The sequence below is a fragment of the Octopus bimaculoides genome, chromosome 9 (assembly GCF_046866305.1).
Source record: "Octopus bimaculoides isolate indiv1 chromosome 9, ASM4686630v1, whole genome shotgun sequence".
In the NCBI taxonomy this organism is placed as follows: Eukaryota; Metazoa; Mollusca; class Cephalopoda; order Octopoda; family Octopodidae; genus Octopus; species Octopus bimaculoides.
The window spans coordinates 52,635,319-52,657,818 of record NC_142936.1 but is presented as its reverse complement, the minus strand read 5'-3'; positions in this window follow the sequence as shown (position 1 = coordinate 52,657,818).

Below are 22,500 nucleotides of genomic sequence, written 5' to 3'. Positions count from 1 at the left end.
TATGTTTAGCAATGTAAATGTTCTAACACCCTACTCATATTTGATGAGAATTATATATATATATATATATATATATATATATATATATATATATATATGTGTGTGTGTGTGTATGTGTGTGTGTGCGCGCGTGTGTGTGTGTGTGTTTGTGTGTGTGTGTGTGTGTTTATATATATATATATATATATATATATATATATATATATATATGTGTGTGTGTGTGTATGTATGAATATATGTATGTATGCATGCATGCATGCATGTATGTATGAATGAATTAATGTATACATGTGTGTATATATGTATACATGCAAAGAACGAAAGCAAACGCGGAAGATTTTCAGACGATGAATATTTGAATATAAATATATACATATTGATAAATTCATAAAGTGAAACGTTTACAGAGTACAAACTTCAGAGAAAATTGAAAGGAAGAAGGTAAAGTGTTTTATGTCGAACAGCTTTTTCTGGGGATTCGGAAATCCATCTTAATGTTTGTAGATGCAGTTCACCAAAATATGGGCCAGCAACAGAAGGAAGTATACATTTTTATTTTCTTACATCATTTTTCTCTCCGTCTGTTCCTACTAAGACATATTTCACTTAAGGTTACTGTGTATTTATTAGGGAGTTAGGATGTTGTAACTCATCCTAGGCTTCCCATTCGTAATTTTTATAGTGTGCATTGAACATTTTGCCCATTAATTTTTATCTACATTATGAAAAATGTATTTAGGAAGAAGAGACACTCTACAACCAAGAAAACGTAGATTATAGTGCAATCGCCACCCTGGCAGTGGCAGATAAGACTTGAAGGCTGTTAAGTACTCTATAAATTCAGATCGCACATCACACATTGTCATAAATCAAGAATTATAACAATTAATAGTGATGTTTTTTAAAGAGAATCAGTTTAAGAAACGGTGCAAGTTAATTTGAAAGCACCACATTTGTGGTTTGTAACAAATATCTAAATAGAAAGAATTTCTTTCAGTTTGTCTTTTTTTCAGCAGTTCTAATAAAAGTAATAGGACTGCCACCATGCATGAGCACTCACAAGTCTTTTCTTGATTTATATCGCCGTATTGTGTTTGGTAATAAAAGTCATTACCTGCACGAAAGTCGTTAACGATTTTACATTTCAGGTGCTACGAAGAACAAAACCTATAAAATTGGAAAGAAACTTGCTGTGATTTCAAACACACACACACACACACACACACACATACACACACACACACACACACACACACACGCACACACACACACGCACACACACACACATATAAATATATATATATATATATATATATATATATATATATATACGTATGCACGCGCGTGTGTGTGTATGTCTGCTTGTGTGTATGCTTGTGTATACAGAGGGAAACTGACACAGATAAATACAGATACACAGCAAAATGCATAGTAAAATGGAAAAAAGTATGTGCTAGTGTATTTATATTTAGATAAATTGCATACTACGTTGCGAATTGGCATTATGAATGCTTCTCACTATTTTTCACGCAATTAGTTTCTCATTTCAAATCTCACCATAGTTTATTCAGCTGTTAGACATATTACATCATCCGGTTTAAGACCATCATATAGTATATTTTGCACTGTTAGCGGATTCAACTCTGTTTCAATCATCATCGCGTTTTAGGATAGCTTCTCCCCACCCCCTAAAGTCACGAAAGATTTCCAGTTCGTAATGAGCATTGTCTTCAATTCCGGTGAAAACATATTTCTAACCACATCCTGGTACAGATATCACAACCTGAGTACGGGCTTTCAGCCTACATGTATCCCAACTTATATAAATTTTGATATATCAATGAAACTCCTAATAACTATATAGGAAATGACTACAGAAATAGCATTTGTCTAATATAATACCTTATCCTATTAAAGCTAACGATGTTATAATTAAATAATATAATTATATATTTCATCTAATTAATATTATAATTGAATATATAATACCAATATTAGATTTACCATAAAAATTCTTCCCGAATCTGATAAAAATCCAATTTACTCTCTATAATTTCCTGTAATCCGATAGCTCTTCTAAATCTATGCACACCTAAATAATTTTCAGTGGTGAAGCCATAATTCTTCTCCACAATTCTAATTTCCTAAGCGATAGAGCATTTCACTCGGAGGTTTCATTTGTCTAAAATTTACTCCTACTTATACCAAGTTCTATCTCATAATTTTTATTTAGTTGTTTCATTGATAAATCAAACTTTATATGAGTTGAGGTATACCGCTTTTATGGCAATATGTGTGAGTTTTTTTCGTTCAGTATACGATACATTATCGCAATCGGGATTATCGTACAGACATCTAAGTATGTATATGCTCATATGCACGAACCTCAGCTTATGTGCCTATGCACACTTGTATAGGTCTCAACTCAGCACTGGTTTTCCAAATTTATTACATATTTTTGTGCTTTTTGCCTCATCATTTCCATTTTGGTTTAGAATATATTTTAATTCTTAAAATATTATATCGTGTTATTTCTTCGTTGAAGTACACACGAGTCATCTCCAAAGCTAAAATGTATTGCTGGTCGAATGGGCTCCATGATATACAACAAACATTGCAGCAAAACAGTACGCGAAAGAAACAGAAACCAAACGAATGCAAGACATTGTGTTTCTTTTTCTCTTTCTCTCTCTCTCTCTCTCTCACACACACACATGCAACACACACACGCGCACACATATACACATATGTTTGCGAAGGCTGATCAATAAGTGTCCGGCTTGTTACCATAGTACCAAAACGGAAGAACGCAAGTAAAACCACTTGGCAAAGATTGACCATAAACTCTGCTGTCCATGCCCACCAAGATTGAACACTCTATCTCACTCCTGATGCTTACAGCAGTGCTTGAAAGGAAGGTGGGTAGCGTATGATCGTCGCATTGATAATGACAGAGAAAGTTTTCATAGCTATACCGGCTCAGAGGCCTACGCAATGTTGCAAAAAGTGTTTGAAGATGAGTGTACGAGTGGTTCAGATGTTTGCAAGATGGACGAAAAAAGTCGATATTCACGAACGTTCTGCGAGAGCCGCAACCAGCAGAACTGAAAGAAACATTGCATATGTGCGTGCAACTGTGAATCACCATCCGTAAGTTGTCAAAGGATGTGGAGATTAGTTACGGCTCAATTCAGTCCATTATCACTGCAGATTTGGATATGAGATGAGTGTCTGCTAAGTTTGTGCCAAAACTACTTTCAATTGACCAAAAAGACACTCGTGTTTCAGTTGTACAAGGTCTCCTTGATTGTGTCGAGAACGATGAAAACTTCTCGAAAACTTTGCGAAGGCTTCTGAGCAGGTATCACCAAGCTTTTGGCAAAATTTGATGTAGATTCTCTGCTCAACTTATTCTATCTTGGTCAATGCGACGATCACCTATAATAATAATAATAATAATAATAATAATAATAATAATAACAACAACAACAACAACAACAACAACAATAATAATTATGATACTAATAATAATACTAATAGTAATGACAATAATAATAATAATAATAACACTGGCAAAGAAGGAATATATTCACAGACACGACAGAACTGGGACCTATATACACTGGAAGCTATGGAATAACAACAGAAAAAAGATGGTACAAACGCACGCCAGAAAAGGTCACAGAAAACGAGAAAGCAACCATACCCTGGGATATGCCAATACACACAGATAGAGAAATTAAGGCAAATAGACCAGATATAGTTGTCAAAGATCATGAAGAAAGAAAATGCTTTCTAATTGATGTATCAATACCAGCAGATGACAACGTTTCTCTAAAAGAAATGGAAAAACTTTCAAAATACAAAGACCTGGAAATAGAAGTAACTCGAATGTGGAATCTAAAACAGAAACAATTCCTATTAAAGTAGGCGCCCTAGGTATAATAAAAAAATATTCAGACAAATACATAACAAAAACACCAGGACTTACAAATATATATAACATACAGAAAATTGCACTATTGGGCACAGCACACATCCTACGCAAAACACTTTCAATACAGTAACCATAAGAGCACCACAGCAAACCACAGCACATACCCAAGGCGCACGGAGCTGCGCTCGGTAGTGAAGTGAAAACACGTTATAAAAATAAAACTACTGAACAATAATAATAATAATAATAATAATAATAATAATAATAATAATAATAATAATGATAATGATAATAATGATAATAATAATAATAATAATAATAATAATAATAATAATAATAATAATAATAATAATAATAATAATAATAATAATAATAACACTATGTAGAAATCCAAATATATGGTACCCTAGGCATAACACCTACATGAACTTCTAACTTGTTGTCTCTTGACGTCTCTGGGTGAGACTTGGATCCAACTTGTACAAATGCAAAACAAAAGTCAAACATAAAATAATAATAATAATAATAATAATAATAATAATAATAATAATAATAATAATAATAATAATAATAATAATAATAATAAACGAGAAAGCAACCATACTCTGGGATATGCCAATACACACAGATAGAGAAATTAAGGCAAATAGACCAGATATAGTTGTCAAAGATCATGAAGAAAGAAAATGCTTTCTAATTGATGTATCAATACCAGCAGATGACAACGTTTCTCTAAAAGAAATGGAAAAAGCTTTCAAAATACAAAGACCTGGAAATAGAGATAACTCGAATGTGGAATCTAAAAACAGAAACAATTCCTATCATAGTAGGTGCCTTAGGTATAATAAAAAAATATTCAGACAAATACATAACAAAAACACCAGGACTTACAAATATATATAACATACAGAAAATTGCACTACTGGGTACTGCACACGTTCTACGCAAAACACTTTCAATACAGTAAACATAAGAGCACCACAGCAAACCACAGCACATACCCAAGGGGCACAGAGCTGCGCTCGGTAGTGAAGTGAAAGCACGTTATAAAAATAAAACTACTGAACAATAATAATAATAATAATTGAAATTTATTTCTATTTTTCCAAATATAATGATGTATTTGAACTTGATACCTCCACTACCCGCACAGCGATCGTAAACACACGTGTTACATCAACATCAGACCATCTTCGAACCCCAAAACACCATGTACAAAAAAATTGCAAACAGATTAAATAACACCGGTATTATTCCACCCAAGAATAACAACCGAGAAGTGCGTACTGTAAGCTTGTTACGAAAAAAGTACGAAGATCTGAACGTGCAAAACAATCTGACAACAGAAATGAACGAACCGGTACCCTACGAATATGATGACCGTCAAAATATAGGGCCGGACGTTGTTCCTCATGTCCCGCAAACAAAACCAAAACGGCATAAATGGACACATGAGGAATACATTTCGATCCTACACGCCTATTTCACAGCAGTGCTCTACCCAAAAAACGAAAACGCAACAACACATACATATTAAATATGGAAGAAAAATAATGTAAATATAGACCTCGATAAAACAATGAACCCTAACAAACTAGCTAACTTAAGAAGATATATTCTAAAAGCAAAAAAAATATCAGAAATAGAAATAGAACAAATGAAAGGAAAAATACATCAAGAAAATCTAGATAGTAGTCACACAGCAATGCCAAATAATAATATAAACACTGAGATAGCAAAACACGAGGACAAACATAACATTTCCGGCAAAAACGAAGTAAACAAAAAACAACAAACCCAGACCGTAGAGATGTATAATAGTGTACAAAAAGCACCAATCCAGAACACCACAGACAAACATATGAATGAAAAGGAAGGCAAAACAAACCTAAAGAATGGGAATAACGAAGGGAAACCTAATAATTACGATACTATGAAAATGAGAATAACCAAAGAACTGAAAACCACAGATCTTAGAATGGACCACAGATAATATCTCCCAAAAATCAATATATATATAAAACAACATCAATAATAAATAGCATAAACCTGGCCGTCACGGAACTAACAACCACAGAAACAACAGGCAATATCACTGAGCTAAATGACATAATATATGCGGCAGCCACTGCAGCCACAAAAGAAGTAGGATACTCACTCAAACCCATCCGAACAGGAGTTCTACCACCCAAACAGACCTTGTGGATAAATAACATCCAGAACAAAATTTAAAAAAAAAGAGAAAAGATTTATCGATTCTCAACGAAATTAGTAAACAATCAACACAACTAAGTAACAAGAAGAAAACAAAAATACTGTACAAATACAGCATTACAGAAAAAGACTTACCTGGGGCAAAGGAAAAACTAAAGCAAGACATCCTTGCCAAAGCACAAATGATCCGCCGGTATGAGAAACGCCAACGTTTCTTTGAACAAAACAAACAGTTCAAATCCAACCCCCAAAAACTCTACCAAGAACTGGGTAAAAATAAAATAGACATTACTGCAGCACCAACAGCAGAAGAACTAGAAAAATTTTGGAAACAAATATGGTCGGTGAAGCAACAACCCCAGAAAAGGACTATTAAAACAACGAACTTAGCACCTGAGCAACTCTGGGCTCCTATAACAACTGAAGAGGTCACCCAGACACTGCAAAGACTAAGCAACTGGAAGGCACCTGGACACGACAAGATCCCCAATTTCTGGTTAAAACACCTGCCAGGAATGCATAAAAAGCTGGCAGAAAACTTTAAAAACATACTAGCAGAGCCAGAGACAATGCCTGAATGGTTCACGAAAGGGAAAACCATCTTAATCCCCAAATCCACGGAAACGGAGAAACCACAAAACTATAGACCTAAACCTGTCTCCCTACGATCTACAAAGCCTTTACTGCAATAATATCTCAGAGATTAAGTAAGCACCTGGAAAATAACAACCTGTTTCCAGAAGAGCAGAAGGGATGATGCAAGGGCTCATACGGCTGTAAAGATCAATTATTGATCAATAAAGCTATAACTGAAGACAGCCGCAGAAAGAAGAAAGGCCTCAGTATGGCCTGGATGGACTACCAAAAGGCTTTCGACAGTGTTCCCCACACGTGGATTCTGGAAACACTAGCCATAAACAAGGTGGCGCCAATTATTATAAAATACATAAGGCACTCAATGAACAAATGGCAGACAGTGCTACAGCTCCAAACAAAAGAAGGACTTGTCAAAACGAAAGCCATCCCCATTAGAAGAGGAATATTCCAGGGAGACACGCTCTCTCCACTCCTGTTCTGCCTGGCACTCACACCTTTAACTGAATTGCTAAATAGAACTGGATGCGGTTACATCAATTACCAGCAGATGACAACATTTCTCTAAAAGAAATGGAAAAACTTTCAAAATACAAAGACCTGGAAATAGAGGTAACTCGAATGTGGAATCTAAAAACAGAAACAATTCCTATCATAGTAGATGCCTTAGGTATAATAAAAAAATATTCAGACAAATACATAACAAAAACACCAGGATTTACAAATATATATAACATGCAGAAAATTGAACTACTGGGTACAGCACACATTCTACGCAAAACACTTGCAGTACAGTAAACATAAGAGCACCACAGCAAACCACAGCACATACCCAAGGCGCACGGAGCTGCGCTCGGTAGTGAAGTGAAAGCACGTTATAAAAATAAAACTACTGAACAAAAATAATAATAATAACAAAAATAATAATAGGAACAACATTTTAGGAATGAGAACCCAGGTTCGAAATTTCCACAAGACACCTGATGAAGGCTGGAAGGTATATCAGCCGAAACGTTGTGTTAACAGCAAACAAGATGAGGACAAATATCCGTCAAATGTAAATAATGTAAATAACTTCAGGATTCTTTTCAGCATTTTTTGAAACAATTGAAGGCTGAAAGTGCATTGTATTCATAAGCTAGCAATCAGAAATCATACTTCTGAAATCCAAATATTGTGCTGTCGATTTCTCTTTCTTTTCTATTTCTGAAAGCACTTGGAAGTTCAACTCTGCTCCTTCTAATTGTTCCAACTAAAGTATTTTTCTTGCTAAGCAGCTTTCGAGTCAATTCTAAACTTGTAAAACAATTATCACAAGTAATATTGCGACTAGTATTTCCAAGTTCTTTTACTAGGTCTTCAGCAACTCTTGAACCTTGATTTGTTTCTCTCCCTTTTACCAGAGTAGATTTGCATTTTCCAAGCATAAGATGTTTCACTGATTTTATTGCTCAAATTTCAATTCCGTATTTCCCTGTATTTGAAAGAATATATACCCGGAATAAACAGCGCCCTCTGAATGAATCTAACTATTCATCAGCTGTCGTGCATGAACTTGGAACATATCCATCTTGCCAATTCTGATTCCACATTTCAAATACTTCTCTTATAAGATACAATTTATCATTACTTCTCTTTTTTTTTTCTTCTTGCACTAGCATCCTCAAAGCGCAATACTTGTAATATCTGTTGAAATCTTCCCTGGCTCATAATTTTGTTGAATATAGGGCGGCCATTTTTTTAATCCATACTCTGTGACATTTTCATGTTTAACATTATGAACACCTACATGAATAATCAGTCCAATAAATTTCTTTAGTTCAGAGTGATCCATTTCCTTCCATTTATATTTGTAAATAATCTGATCTTGAACATGTGTCCCTTTGCAAATTACTTAAAGAAAATTCTTGCGCGTAAAGATAGTAAAACATGTTTCAATGATATCGCAGGACCTTTTAGCGAAACAGGGTGGTCCACATTCTTGGCATACAATATTGCAAGATGAAGGTCTTACTGCTGCTTGAGTAATAGGATTAGAATGCCAAACTACTAGTCTGTCTCTAGAAACATATTGCTTATTCATAACTGGTTGGTTTGCAGATAATTGGTTTTGAGTATTTTCATCGTCTGATGACAGAGAACCTAAACTGTCCAGTATACAATCACTTTCATCATCATCTTCATAGCAATAGATGGAATCACTACTAACTTCTTCCCATTCTTCATCTAATTCCAATGACCTTTACGATATTTGGTCTTCACTCAAGTGTTCACGTCTAAGCATATTGGAAAGCACAACTAAACTATACGAAACTTGATAGCAGACTAAAGGCAGATATTGCTCTTTCACATATTTATACTTTCCTGAAAGATGGTGCAGTATATTTTAAGAATTGCATCATCACAGAAATATTGCATCACCCTATAAGCTAGCAGGCTGAAGATGATGCAATAATACACACATTTACAGGAATATTTTCATAATTTTTCCTATTTTATCTAAAATTCATCAAATAAATTCAATACCATTTTACTTATGTTTTACCTGCCAAATATCTAGGAAAATTGTTCTGTTTAGAATGAAAAGAGTATTGTCTGAATTTAATTCAAGAGTTCAATGGACCCATACGGTAATAATTGTATAAAGTGAAATTTTGTAGCTTTTATAAACATACGGAAAATTTCCTATTTGGCAAATAAAATAGAGTCAAGAAAAAATAAGTGTCACGAGAAATCAGCAGAATCAAATAATATAGACTTATTTTAGGAAAATGTATATGCCACACTCAGTATAACGTTGTAGTTTAATGTTATTAACTATAACAGTGTAAACAGTAAATAACACCAAACATTTCTGTAATAGAAAATGATAATTGACATATCTATATTAGATTATAACACAGAATAGACAAATACCATTAATTCTGTGAAGCTAAACGAAGAAAACTGAGATGATACACACCTATGTTTATTAAGATTAATGCAACGCTTGATTAAAGAAGAAAATAGACAATCGGGTACTGCTAACTTATATTTCTTTTATGATATCCATACCAAGATTATCAAAAAAGTTTTTTTTTTAAAGGTCATAAACTAACTGTGTTTATTGTCTCATTCTGATAAATAGTCAAAATATTACTGGATACATTAGACTGCGTTAAATAGCCACAAACCAGCCATCATCGCACCTACAGAAAACAAAAAGGTGAATCAAGTATTACTTGAAAATAATTGACGAAGTTGTAGGACTACATAAAGCAATGATTATCGCTTTGATATAAGAGGGTACGACACTCTCTTAGAAACTCTTTCTCGGAGTTCATGTAATTGTATCAATTTTCTTCGTTTTGTGGTGATTCTTCGATATCTACCGTTCTATAGTTGATATAATTTAATCATGGAGTCTATTGCACCACTCTAACAGAAATTATGCTATTTTTTATGATTTCATTCAGACGATTTCTTGTGGCACGAATGTGAATGCACTCGTGTCTTTTAATCAGGAATATTTGAACTCAACTATTTAGACGAGATGTACGTTATTTACAAATAATACCTTTTGGTTTGTGTCATGGCTAGTACTTCAAAAAATGTGGAATGACGTAATCGATTTTTTCCTCTTTTTAAAATTCTTTCTTATATTTAAAACTTAGAAAACAACCATAAAACGTATTCACTGACTAAACCTGATATACCGTGATAAAATGCGCTTCTGAGAAATTTTCGAATGAATACCTAACACGTGTAATATATAAATTATGTGTAAGTCATCGCAGTTTAATTTTTTTTCCGTATAGAATCGTTTAAACGTAATATTAACTATATAATATTTAGGTTCTAATTTAGAATATTTGAAATATACCTACTATCCCATAAAGTTTAACTGTCAATTTGTTTTTGCAGCATGTCTACACGCATGTTTCCATATTTTCATATATTTTCTGTATAGTTCGTGGGCATTTGTAGTGTTCATCAAATTTGAATTTAAGCCCACATTATATATGCATCACAACTTCACAACGGAATTTTAATGAAATAACATTTAAATGCGTTTTCACTTGTTAATTATGTTAAAGTGATGAAAACTTAGTTCGATATAAAATAAATCAACTATTTTCCTGTAGAAAGTTTCTACCACATATCTAAAAGGTAAACATCTAACAGCAAGAAAATAATGACAGCATTGTTGACAATCGTATTCTTAAATCGTATAATTTATTTCATTCGTCTCATTTTTTGGTTGATATACTCATTTACTATTTAATAAAATGTATGGTAGAATATTCTATTTCAGATACAATGTAGTATTCTTTTAAGTATATAATGAAATCACTTATTTTCCAGTTATTCGTATTAATCTTCTAAGTATTGATAGATCGATGGCTATGTTTTCTATTTTGCTGCATTTTTGTCAACATACACACGATTCCTTATCGCTATACCACATTGCTACATGTTATGGACAATATTATTTACATTCATCAATATTTAAGTCTATCTAGAAACAAATCTTTTTTTTTTTTAATTCTTGCCAATCAAAGTTTTCAGAAATTTAATCTGTTGTCGAACGAAAACAATCTTTGAATATTATTGAATGCATGCAGCTCGCTGGCTGAAGTTATCTCTGTGTTTACTATAAATTATTTAATTTTAGTACTCAGTTATGAATTATACTTCACCAAATGCTGCATAACTCTTACAAACATTCACTAATGGTAGTGGCAGATATATGTCACGCGCCTATATAGATTCAGTGACAAAGCTGTATATTCTGAAATTGAGATGCAATCCTTGCAGGAATTTTGAAACATTTGACTATAATGAGCTTATAAATTTGCGAAAAGAATATACTGGTATGACATATATTTGGGAAATAATTCTCATAAGACACCGTGTTTTTAACCACAACATGGAAACGTGTTTTTAACCACAATATGGAAATTACTTTGTGTCAAAGTTCAGAAAAGAGTTCATGGGTTCTAGTGGGAATATGGTGGGCCTGTAGCCAATAGAAAGAAAAGACATTCCTGATAGCCAGGTATTGTGAGAGAAGGATATACTGTCCAGTAAATCCAGGCATCGTTGATGTGGACCATGTCATAACTACTCACGTGTTCCCCAAGGTCTTAGTGGTAATGTCGAGACATTGGAAATGGGTGCCAAGCTTTAGATCGACACAATTACATGATTGGAAGTCGTGCACGTTTCGGTATGATTCTTCTCCCTCTCACACAACATGCATTGGCAGAGATTGTTTCCCAACGTAACTCTTAACATGTTGCCTCCTAGTTCAACTGACTGAAACCATTTTCATCATTACGCATTGGGTACCTTCCGTATGACACCTATTACGTATATTCATAATAGCAAGATCTTTTTGGAGCAGGAAACCAACACTGTATAAAACGCAACATTAGATAGATTTTAAAACTTCTCGCTCTGTCCTAAATTGATAACTGACTATGTTTATGGGTAAAATTCAACGAATGAAACGCAGTCTTTAACTGCATTGAAACTGATTCATTAAACTGTGTATGAATAATAGTTATATATGCTTGACTTGCAGAAAATGAAAATTCTACTAGATGGGTTGCAATAGAAGGTATAGGATATGTTAATATATATATATATATATATATATATCTTTACATATATATAGACAGACAGATAGAGAATAGTCCGTATTTGTATTCGGTTTGCAAGATTCCTGATGTGAATTCGCGTGCTGAAAGAAATACTATTGCACCTTGGATGGGGCAATATGTCGGTAACAATAAACACATGCGCTGGTTCGGTCCTTTATTGTTATTGATAGCTAATGGGTTAGTTACTTCGCTCACAAATCTATCGATCAGCCGTTTTTCCATAGATTTTCTAACTCATATATTATACAATTTGTCCAAATAGTTAATTAATAAAGAAAAGAAATGACAACACGAACAATAATGAACATTTGAACTGTTAACTGGTTAAACAAAGTTTTAGCATATGAGTTAGAAAAACTGGTAAAAAAAAATACAGCTCGATAATTTTTTTAGCGTCGTAAGTAACCCACTAGCTAACAATAACAATAGAAGAACGAACCACTGCGTGTGGTTGCCCCTCCCAAGGGTCAAATATTCGTTTCGTAATCTGCATCGGTCACTAATAGCTAAGTCATACACAGCCCGCCACATATCCGCAACATCACTAGTTGTTTACCTGGTGCTAAATTCCATGGTTTTCGGATTTGATGACTGGCTAACTGATGCCGACGATCTGCAATATCACGTTACGACAGTACCAACCGACGGTGCAGACGAAATCTCACCAACCAATATTACCAGTGGTTTGAAGCATATCACCCACACGGGATTATATCTCGGAACGCTTATTGTACTCTAAACGTTAAAAACATCACAAGTAATTTCTATTGGATGTGCTAATATCCGTTTCGAAATTTTAGTCTGCCAACAATATCTAATTATGTATATTTCTTTAGAGTGCAGACGTGGTAGTCCTACGAATCGACTCAGGCACTTATTTTTAAACCTTGATACTTATTCTGGTGGCCTCATTGGTGGAACTGTTAAGTATTGTAGACATAAAAACATCAACACCGGTTGGAAAGTGGTGATATATGACAAACACAGACACATAGGTACATAGACACATATATATGTATATATAGATGCGTGTGTGTGTGTGTGTGTGTATATATATTCTTATATGTATGAAAATGTGGGTGTCTATATACACACAGACACACACACACACACACACACATATGTATATATATATGTGTGGTCGTGGGTGGGTGGTTGTCTTTCTTTGAGTGTAGGTATGTTCCATGCTGTTGTCTGGTAAATGATGTTCGTTTGCTTACCTTCACCATAAAAAAAGATGTCGCTGTAAGTAAGCGATTAAAGTATTTTTTTCTTTCTTTTTGTGCGTGTGTGAACCGAATCGTATATATCTGATTAAGAAATGTTAACAAAGTATTGAATTACTCGTTATTTTACAATTGCTGTTCATTCTATAAGAAACAAAAGAAAAAAAGAAAGGAAAGAAAAATTGAATGGGAATGCACGGAGTAATTTGAAGATGTTAAGTGCAATGGGTACATAATATGAGTGTTTTGTCGGAAAAGAATACGTATAAAATAAATTCTTCTTATTTATGTTGTTCACCGATAAACTTCAAAGGAAGAGCTATTGTAGATTACCGTTTAGCTTAATTCATTCATATATAAATACCTATCGAATTAATGCTTGTATTGGGAAGTAGAAGAATATGCAATTATTTTCATTCAATAGACCATTACTATTGTGCAAAAAATTTAGTATCTATAATTATAAGTAAACATAACCTTATGGTTACAAGTAATTATTTCTTGCATAATAATATAGGAAAGTAATTAGAAGTGAATCTATTATTAAGGGGTACAAACGTCATGAAAAACATATTCTGTGTAATTGGATTTCTTACTGTACTTATATTTTAGTAATATTGATTATAACAGCAGGAAATTTCAAAGAGTGATAGGGAAGAAATTTGAAGAGAACGTGACTTACTGATGTAAACTGTCATCGCAACAATTAAAATATCATATACACATCAGCTCACACAGACACACAGACATACACACACACACACTCACGCATGCAGGGTGAGTCAAAAGCAGTGCTCAATTCATGTTATAGGGTTTATATTCATGACGTCCTGATTGGGAGAGACTTTTGACTCCTAATTCTTGTTTTACGAGTTTGGATGTCAAAGAGTATCGATAACATGATACAAGATCCAGATTTAATAAATTTCAAGTCTGTCAGTTATAAACTAAAAAACACTACAAAGGCATGATTTAATAAGCGTAATAAGTGTGCAGGATTTTTGGACGGGATTTTCCCAAAAAATTATCACCATGGTTTCATCACTTAAAGTCACACACTTCTTTTGTACCTACACTATATCGCCATAAGGAAGGCGGCGAGCTGGCAGAAACGTTATCACACCGGGCGAAATGTTTACCGGTATTTCGTCTGTCTTTACGTTCTGAGTTCAAATTCCGCCGTGGTCGACTTTGCTTTCATCCTTTCGGACACGATACATTAAGTACCATTTGCGTACTTTGGGTAGTAGATCTAATCAATTGGCTCCCTCCCGAATAGTTTCGGGCCTTGTGCCTAGAGTAGAAAAGTAGAAAAGAATATGTCACCATAAGATTATTGTCCTCTGAAGTAAATCATGTACGCAGAGTAGCAAGGAAAACATCTTAGAAGATTGGTTAAATAACCTTCAAAAATGAGCTGGGGCGGAAGAGGTCTGAAAATGGTTACAGATTATCGAGCCCCGTAACTCTCTAATTTTGATGTAAGTGATCTGCATCATTAAACGAAGCGATCCATAATGTAGAGTTCTGTCTTTTATAACGCAACATATCTTAAAACAGCAAAATGTTTTGATTAGTTAAAACGCTCACCTATCTTAAATCTACACCACATGTGTTTTGTAGGCAATATGTTTTACTACGAGGGCGGTTAGCTGGCACAAATGGTTAGCACGCCGGGCGAAATGCGTAGCGGATTTCGTCTGACTTTACATTCTGGGTTCAAATTCCGCCGAGGTCGACTTTGCCTTTCATCCTTTCTGTGTTCATTAATTAAATATCAGCTGCGTATTGGGGTCGATCTAATTTATTGGCTACCTCCCCCCACAAAATTCGAGCCTTGCGCCTAGAGTTGATAAGAATATGTTTTACGAGATTTCCACCATAAGGTTCATATCATAGAGCTCTTTCATTTGAACACATGTATTGTACTGTATCGTTTTACGATTACTGAGATGTTTTGATCCAAAATCAATTTTTGCGATTACTATGTTTTCACCACTTAAAGGCACACTACTTGTTTCGTAGCTAATCCTTTCTAATTTCATCAGAACATCCTTCTCAATGGGAATATTTTTTTTTAAATTCCATGAATTTATGCATTTTTTTAGAAATGTAACGGAGATATTTTTAGTAAGTCTTCCTCTTCAAATTTTGACCTCACATATTTGGACCTAACCTTTTTTAATGAACCAAATTTCAATGTAGCTGAATGAGTCATTGCTAAAAGAGTGGAATTCAATTTTGTTAAGAACTGAATTAGCGGTAAATCCCAGAATTGCTCTCCCGAGTAAATAATAGCTGATTTAAGAATATATTTGCTCGTTGCCATAAGTGAATAACATATACATACACAAATACACACACACACACACACACACACACACACACACACACACACACAAACACACACACACACACACACACACACACACACACATATATATATATATATATATATATATATATATATATATATAATACTTGCATTGATAGACTAAATGGACCCGCTTGAAACGGCCGTAATGCAATAATATCTTGACAACCTTGTTACTTATTTGCTTTATATATATATATATATATATATATATATATATATATATATATATATATATATATATATATATATATATATATATATATATATATATATATATATATATATATATATATATATATATATGTATGTGTGTGTGTGTGTATATATATATATATATTCGTTAAATATCGAAGAAAATTGTTTGGAAAAGATGATTTTAAGTTCCATATTTAATCTTGTGTATTTATAATTTTTATTGATTCTATACCTAGGCTGGAAATGATATGTATTATAATGGCTGCGTACAAGTTCATTTAATTTGCAATATCCAGAGATAAATTAACTATTTCTTAGGCAATCTTAATTGGATAATTCATTTATAGTGAAAAGGAATAACTTTATAAAATTTTGTAAAAACTTGTATACCAATTATTAATAATATTTTCTATTGTGTACCATGGCTGTGATTATTTAGAATGATGGAAAGAACTTTCAAAATAGTACAGAAATATTGATAATTGATAAAGTATATATATGTTGATAAAGTATATATTATTTGATGTATTATATATTTTCTAATACAAACAGTTAATTTTCAGGTTTAAGTATATAAAAAAAGAATTCCATGGGGAATACATTGTAATGCATAACACTGTAGATATTATCCTTGACACTTGCAAGTGTACTTACATTTTCGAACATATATCTTTAATGTTGATAATCATAACAAACTATTTTCATTTGTGTAGGAACCAAACCCATAGTTGTAAATAGGTTTGGCATGTATATAACGAATATATTATATTACATGGAAAAATGTGAGCAAGAGAAATAATTTTTTGAAGATTATATACCTGGAAAAGTTCAGGACAGGATACTACATCAGGTAAAGCACAGAACAAGAAATGTTTTACTTAAAATATTACAGCTCAGGATAAAATTTCAAATGAAATATTTAGATTTAGAAAATATTAGCTTTTATTAAAACTAAAAATTTTATTGTAAGTTATTACATCTATTTGTTATTACTTGTTACTTCTATTAAAAATAATTACTCCATTAGAATATTTTTACACTTCACAAAAATCATTTTTCTAATTATTAATTAATGATTACAAAATTTAAAACAGGTTATAAAAATAATAGTAGTACATAATATAATAAATAGAATAATACAAAAATAAGCTACATATTACAGTAAAGTCTACCTATAACGAAAATTCACAGTAAAATTTGCTTGAGTTATTGCCTCAGTTTTTGCCAAGTCTTCATAATTTTTACATAATAAATTTGCCTATTTTTTACATAATGTATTTGCCTAGCATATATACTATTCTACTTTGCATAAATTTTTAGCTATATTGATACTTCTGGTGCTCATTTTTTAAAGTAATTTAGTGTGTTAATATTTTAACAAAAGGATGGCACCTTTTATAATTTTAATATTACTTTAGAAATTTAAATCAAATAGATTTTTAATTTTCAGATTTTATCCTTAGCTGCAATATGTTAAGTAAATGTTTTCGTGTTCTGTACTATACCTTATGTAATCACTTCTCTTGAACGTTTCCAAGTGTAATAACTTGTCCTGTACTTTTCCAGGTTTATTATCTTAAGAATATTATTTCTCTTGCTCGTATTTTCTCATTTAAACAACGTTGTTATCCAGGTAATGCTATTATACTAATTAATAATGTGTCAATAAATAATGTAAGATTTTGCTTATTGAATAATAGAGTTGATAAATTTATAAATAATGCATTATTTACTTTATTTACATGCGACGGATATTTGTCATCTTGCTTTTTGTTAACACAGCGTTTCGGCTGATACACCCGCCAGCCTTCATCGGGTGTCTTGGAGAAATTTCGAACTTGGGTTCTCATTCCTAAGGTATTTTTCGAGGTTATTATTATTATTATTATTATTATTATTATTATTATTATTATTATTATTATTATTATTATTATTATGCAGGTCACTGCCTGGAATCGAACTCGGAATCTTGGAGTTAAGAGCGCGGGCTACTAACCACAATATTCCAAGTTCGATTCCAGGCTGTGACTTGAATAATAATAATAATAATAATAATAATAATAATAATGAGACTACACCGGGGAAGTTTAACATGTGAGAACGATAAATCACTGCTCCGAAACTTATCCAAAAACATCGGAAATAAAGACATCGCATTGAGCCCAAAAATAGCTGACAAGGGGCTGGATTATATCCGAGTAAGTAATACTCATTGAAATTTATTTCTATCTTTCCAAATATAATGATGTATTTTAACTTGATACCTCCACTGCCCGCACAGCGATCGTAAACACACGTGTTACATCAAAATCAGACCATCTCCGAACCCCAAAACACCATGTACAAAAAAATTACAAACATATTAAATAACACCGGTATTATTTCACCCAAGAATAACAACCGAGAAGTGCGTACTGTAAGCTTGTTACGAAAAAAATACGAAGATCTGAACGTGCAAAACAATCTGACAACAGAAATAAACGAACCGGTACCCTACGAAAACGATGACCGTCAAAATAAAGGACCGGACGTTGTTCCTCATGTCCCGCAAACAAAACCAAAACGGCATAAATGGACACGTGAGGAATACATTTCGATACTATACGCCTATTTCACAGCAGTGCTCTACCCAAAAAACGAAAACACAACAACACATACATATAAAATATGGAAGAAAAATAATGTAAATATAGACCTCGATAAAACAATGAACACTAACAAACTAGCTAACATAAGAAGATATATTCTAAAAGCAAAAAAAATATCAGAAATAGAAATAGAACAATTGAAAGGAAAAATACATCAGGAAAATCTAGATAGTAGTCACACAGCAATGCCAAATAATAATATAAACACTGAGATAGCAAAACACGAGTACAAACGTAACATTTCCGGCAAAAACGAAGTAAACAAAAAACAACAAACCCAGACCGTAGAGATGGATAATAGTGTACAAAAAGCACCAAACCAGAACACCACAGACAAACATATGAATGAAAAGGAAGGCAAAACAAATATAAAACCTGGAAATAACGAAGGGAAACCTAATAATTACGATACTATGAAAATGAAAATAACCAAAGAACTGAAAACCACAGATCTTAGAATGGACCACAGATTATATCTCCCAAAAATCAAAATAGACAATAAAACAACATCAATAATAAATAGCATAAACCTGGCCGTCACGGAACTAACAACCACAGAAACAACAGGCAATATCACTGAGTTAAATGACATAATATATGCGGCAGCCACTGCAGCCACAAAAGAAGCAGGATACTCACTCAAACCCATCCGAACAAGAGTTCTACCACCCAAACAGACCTTGTGGATAAATAACATCGAGAACAAAATTAAAAAAAAGAGAAAAGATTTATCGATTCTCAACGAAATTAGTAAACAATCAACACTACTAAGTAACAAGAAGAAAACAAAAATACTGTACAAATACAGCATTACAGAAAAAGATTTACGTGAGGCAAAAGAAAAACTAAAGCAAGACATCCTTGCCAAAGCACAAAGGATCCGCCGGTATGAGAAACGCCAACGTTTCTTTGAACAAAACAAACAGTTCAAATCCAACCCCAAAAAACTCTACCAAGAACTGGGTAAAAATAAAATAGACATTACTGCAGCACCAACAGCAGAAGAACTAGAGAAATTCTGGAAACAAATATGGTCGGTGAAGCAACAACCCCAGAAAAGGACCATTAAAACAACGAACTTAGCACCTGAGCAACTCTGGGCCCCTATAACAACTGAAGAGGTAACCCAGACACTGCAAAGACTAAGCAACTGGAAGGCACCTGGACACGACAAAATCCCCAATTTCTGGTTAAAACACCTGCCAGCAATGCATAAAAAGCTGGCAGAAAACTTTAACATCATAATAGCAGATCCAGAGACAATGCCTGAATGGCTCACAAAAGGGAAAACCATCTTAATCCCCAAATCCACGGAAACGGAGAAACCACAAAACTATAGACCTATAACCTGTCTCCCTACGATCTACAAAGCCTTTACTGCAATAATATCGCAGAGATTGAGTAAACACCTGGAAAATAACAACCTGTTTCCAGAAGAGCAGAAGGGATGCTGCAAGGGCTCATACGGCTGTAAAGATGAATTATTGATCAATAAAGCCATAACTGAAGACAGCCGCAGAAAGAAGAAAGGCCTCAGTATGGCCTGGGTGGACTACCAAAAGGCTTTCGACAGTGTTCCCCACACGTGGATTCTGGAAACACTAGCCATAAACAAGGTGGCACCAATTATCATAAAATACATAGAGCACTCAATGAACAAATGGCAGACAGTGCTACAGCTCCAAACAAAAGAGGGACTTGTGAAAACGAAAGCCATCCCCATTAGAAGAGGAATATTCCAGGGAGACACGCTCTCTCCACTCCTGTTCTGCCTGGCACTCACACCTTTAACCGAATTGCTAAATAGAACTGGATGCGGTTACAAATGCTATGGAAAAACAGTCAGCCACCTTCTATATATGGATGACCTAAAATTATATGCTAAAAACGACAAAGAGCTAGAAACACTACTACAGACAGTACACGGCTTTACCAAGGAAATAGACATGAAATTCGGATTAGAAAAATGTGCCAAAGCAACCCTGAAAAGAGGAAAATTAGTTAAAAGTAGCAATATAACACTAGATAAAGCCAATGAAATAAGAGAACTAGACGAAAGCCAACCATATAAGTATTTAGGAGTCAATGAACTAGATAGGATACAACATACACAAATGAAAGAAAAAATAAAGAAAGAGTACTATAGACGAGTTAGATCAATACTAAAAACAGAGCTCAATGCTAAAAACAAGATAATGGGTATCAACACTTTAGCTGTCCCAGTTATAAGCTACAGCTACAACATCCTTAACTGGACACTAAACGAACTATGTAAAATAGACAGGAAAACAAGAAAAATAATGACAGGATATAGGATGCACCACCCAAAATCTGACATAGAAAGGCTATATATACAACGCACAGAAGGTGGCAGGGGTCTTATACAGCTAGAAAACTATTATAAAATAACCACCATAGGACTGCAAAAATACCTACTCCAGAAGCAAGGGAAGCTAATACAAATAGCCACAAAACACGAGCAAAACAAAAAACTGTTTTCAGTATTTAAGGAAGCTGACAAATACAAACAAGAAATCAATCTACCTAACAAATACGAAGAAGAAGAAGAAGAAGAAACAACAAAAGCTATAAAACAAATGAAATCCAAACTAAAGCTAGAACAACAACGGACCATGATAAAACGATGGCAAGAAAAGCCCCTACATGGTAAATACTGGGCTAAACTAAATGCGAAAGAAATAGACAGAGAAAAATCCCAGCAATGGCTGAGAAGCTCAGGACTCAAAGCAGAGACTGAAGGATTTTTAATTGCTGCACAAGACCAGAGCCTCCCCACCAGAAATTACCAAAAACACATAATGAAAAGAAATATAACAAGTAACTGTAGAATATGTGGAGATAGACAAGAAACAATAAATCATATTATCTCTGGCTGCCCAGTCCTGGCTAAGAAGGAATATATTCACAGACACGACAGAGCTGGGACCTATATACACTGGAAGCTATGCCAACACTATGGAATAACAACAGAAAAAAGATGGTATAAACACACGCCAGAAAAGGTCACAGAAAACGAGAAAGCAACCATACTCTGGGATATGCCAATACACACAGATAGAGAAATTAAGGCAAATAGACCAGATATAGTTGTCAAAGATCATGAAGGAAAAAAATGCTTTCTAATTGATGTTTCAATACCAGCAGATGACAACGTTTCTCGAAAAGAAATGGAAAAACTTTCAAAATACAAAGACCTGGAAATAGAGATAACTCGAATGTGGAGTCTAAAAACAGAAACAATTCCTATCATAGTAGGTGCCTTAGGTATAATTAAAAAATACTCAGACAAATACATAACAAAAATACCAGGACTTACAAATATATGTAACATACAGAAAATTGCACTACTGGGTACTGCACACATTCTACGCAAAACACTTTCAATACAGTAAACATAAAAGCACCACAGCAAACCACAGCACATACCCAAGGCGCACAGAGCTGCGCTCGGTAGTGAAGTGAAAGCACGTTATAAAAATAAAACTACTGAACAATAATAATAATAATAATAATAATAATAATAATAATAATAATAATAATAATAATGATAATAATAATAATAATAATAATAACCTCGGAAATTACCTTAGGAATGAGAACCCAAGTTCGAAATTTCCCCAAGAGACTTGATGAAGCCTAGAGT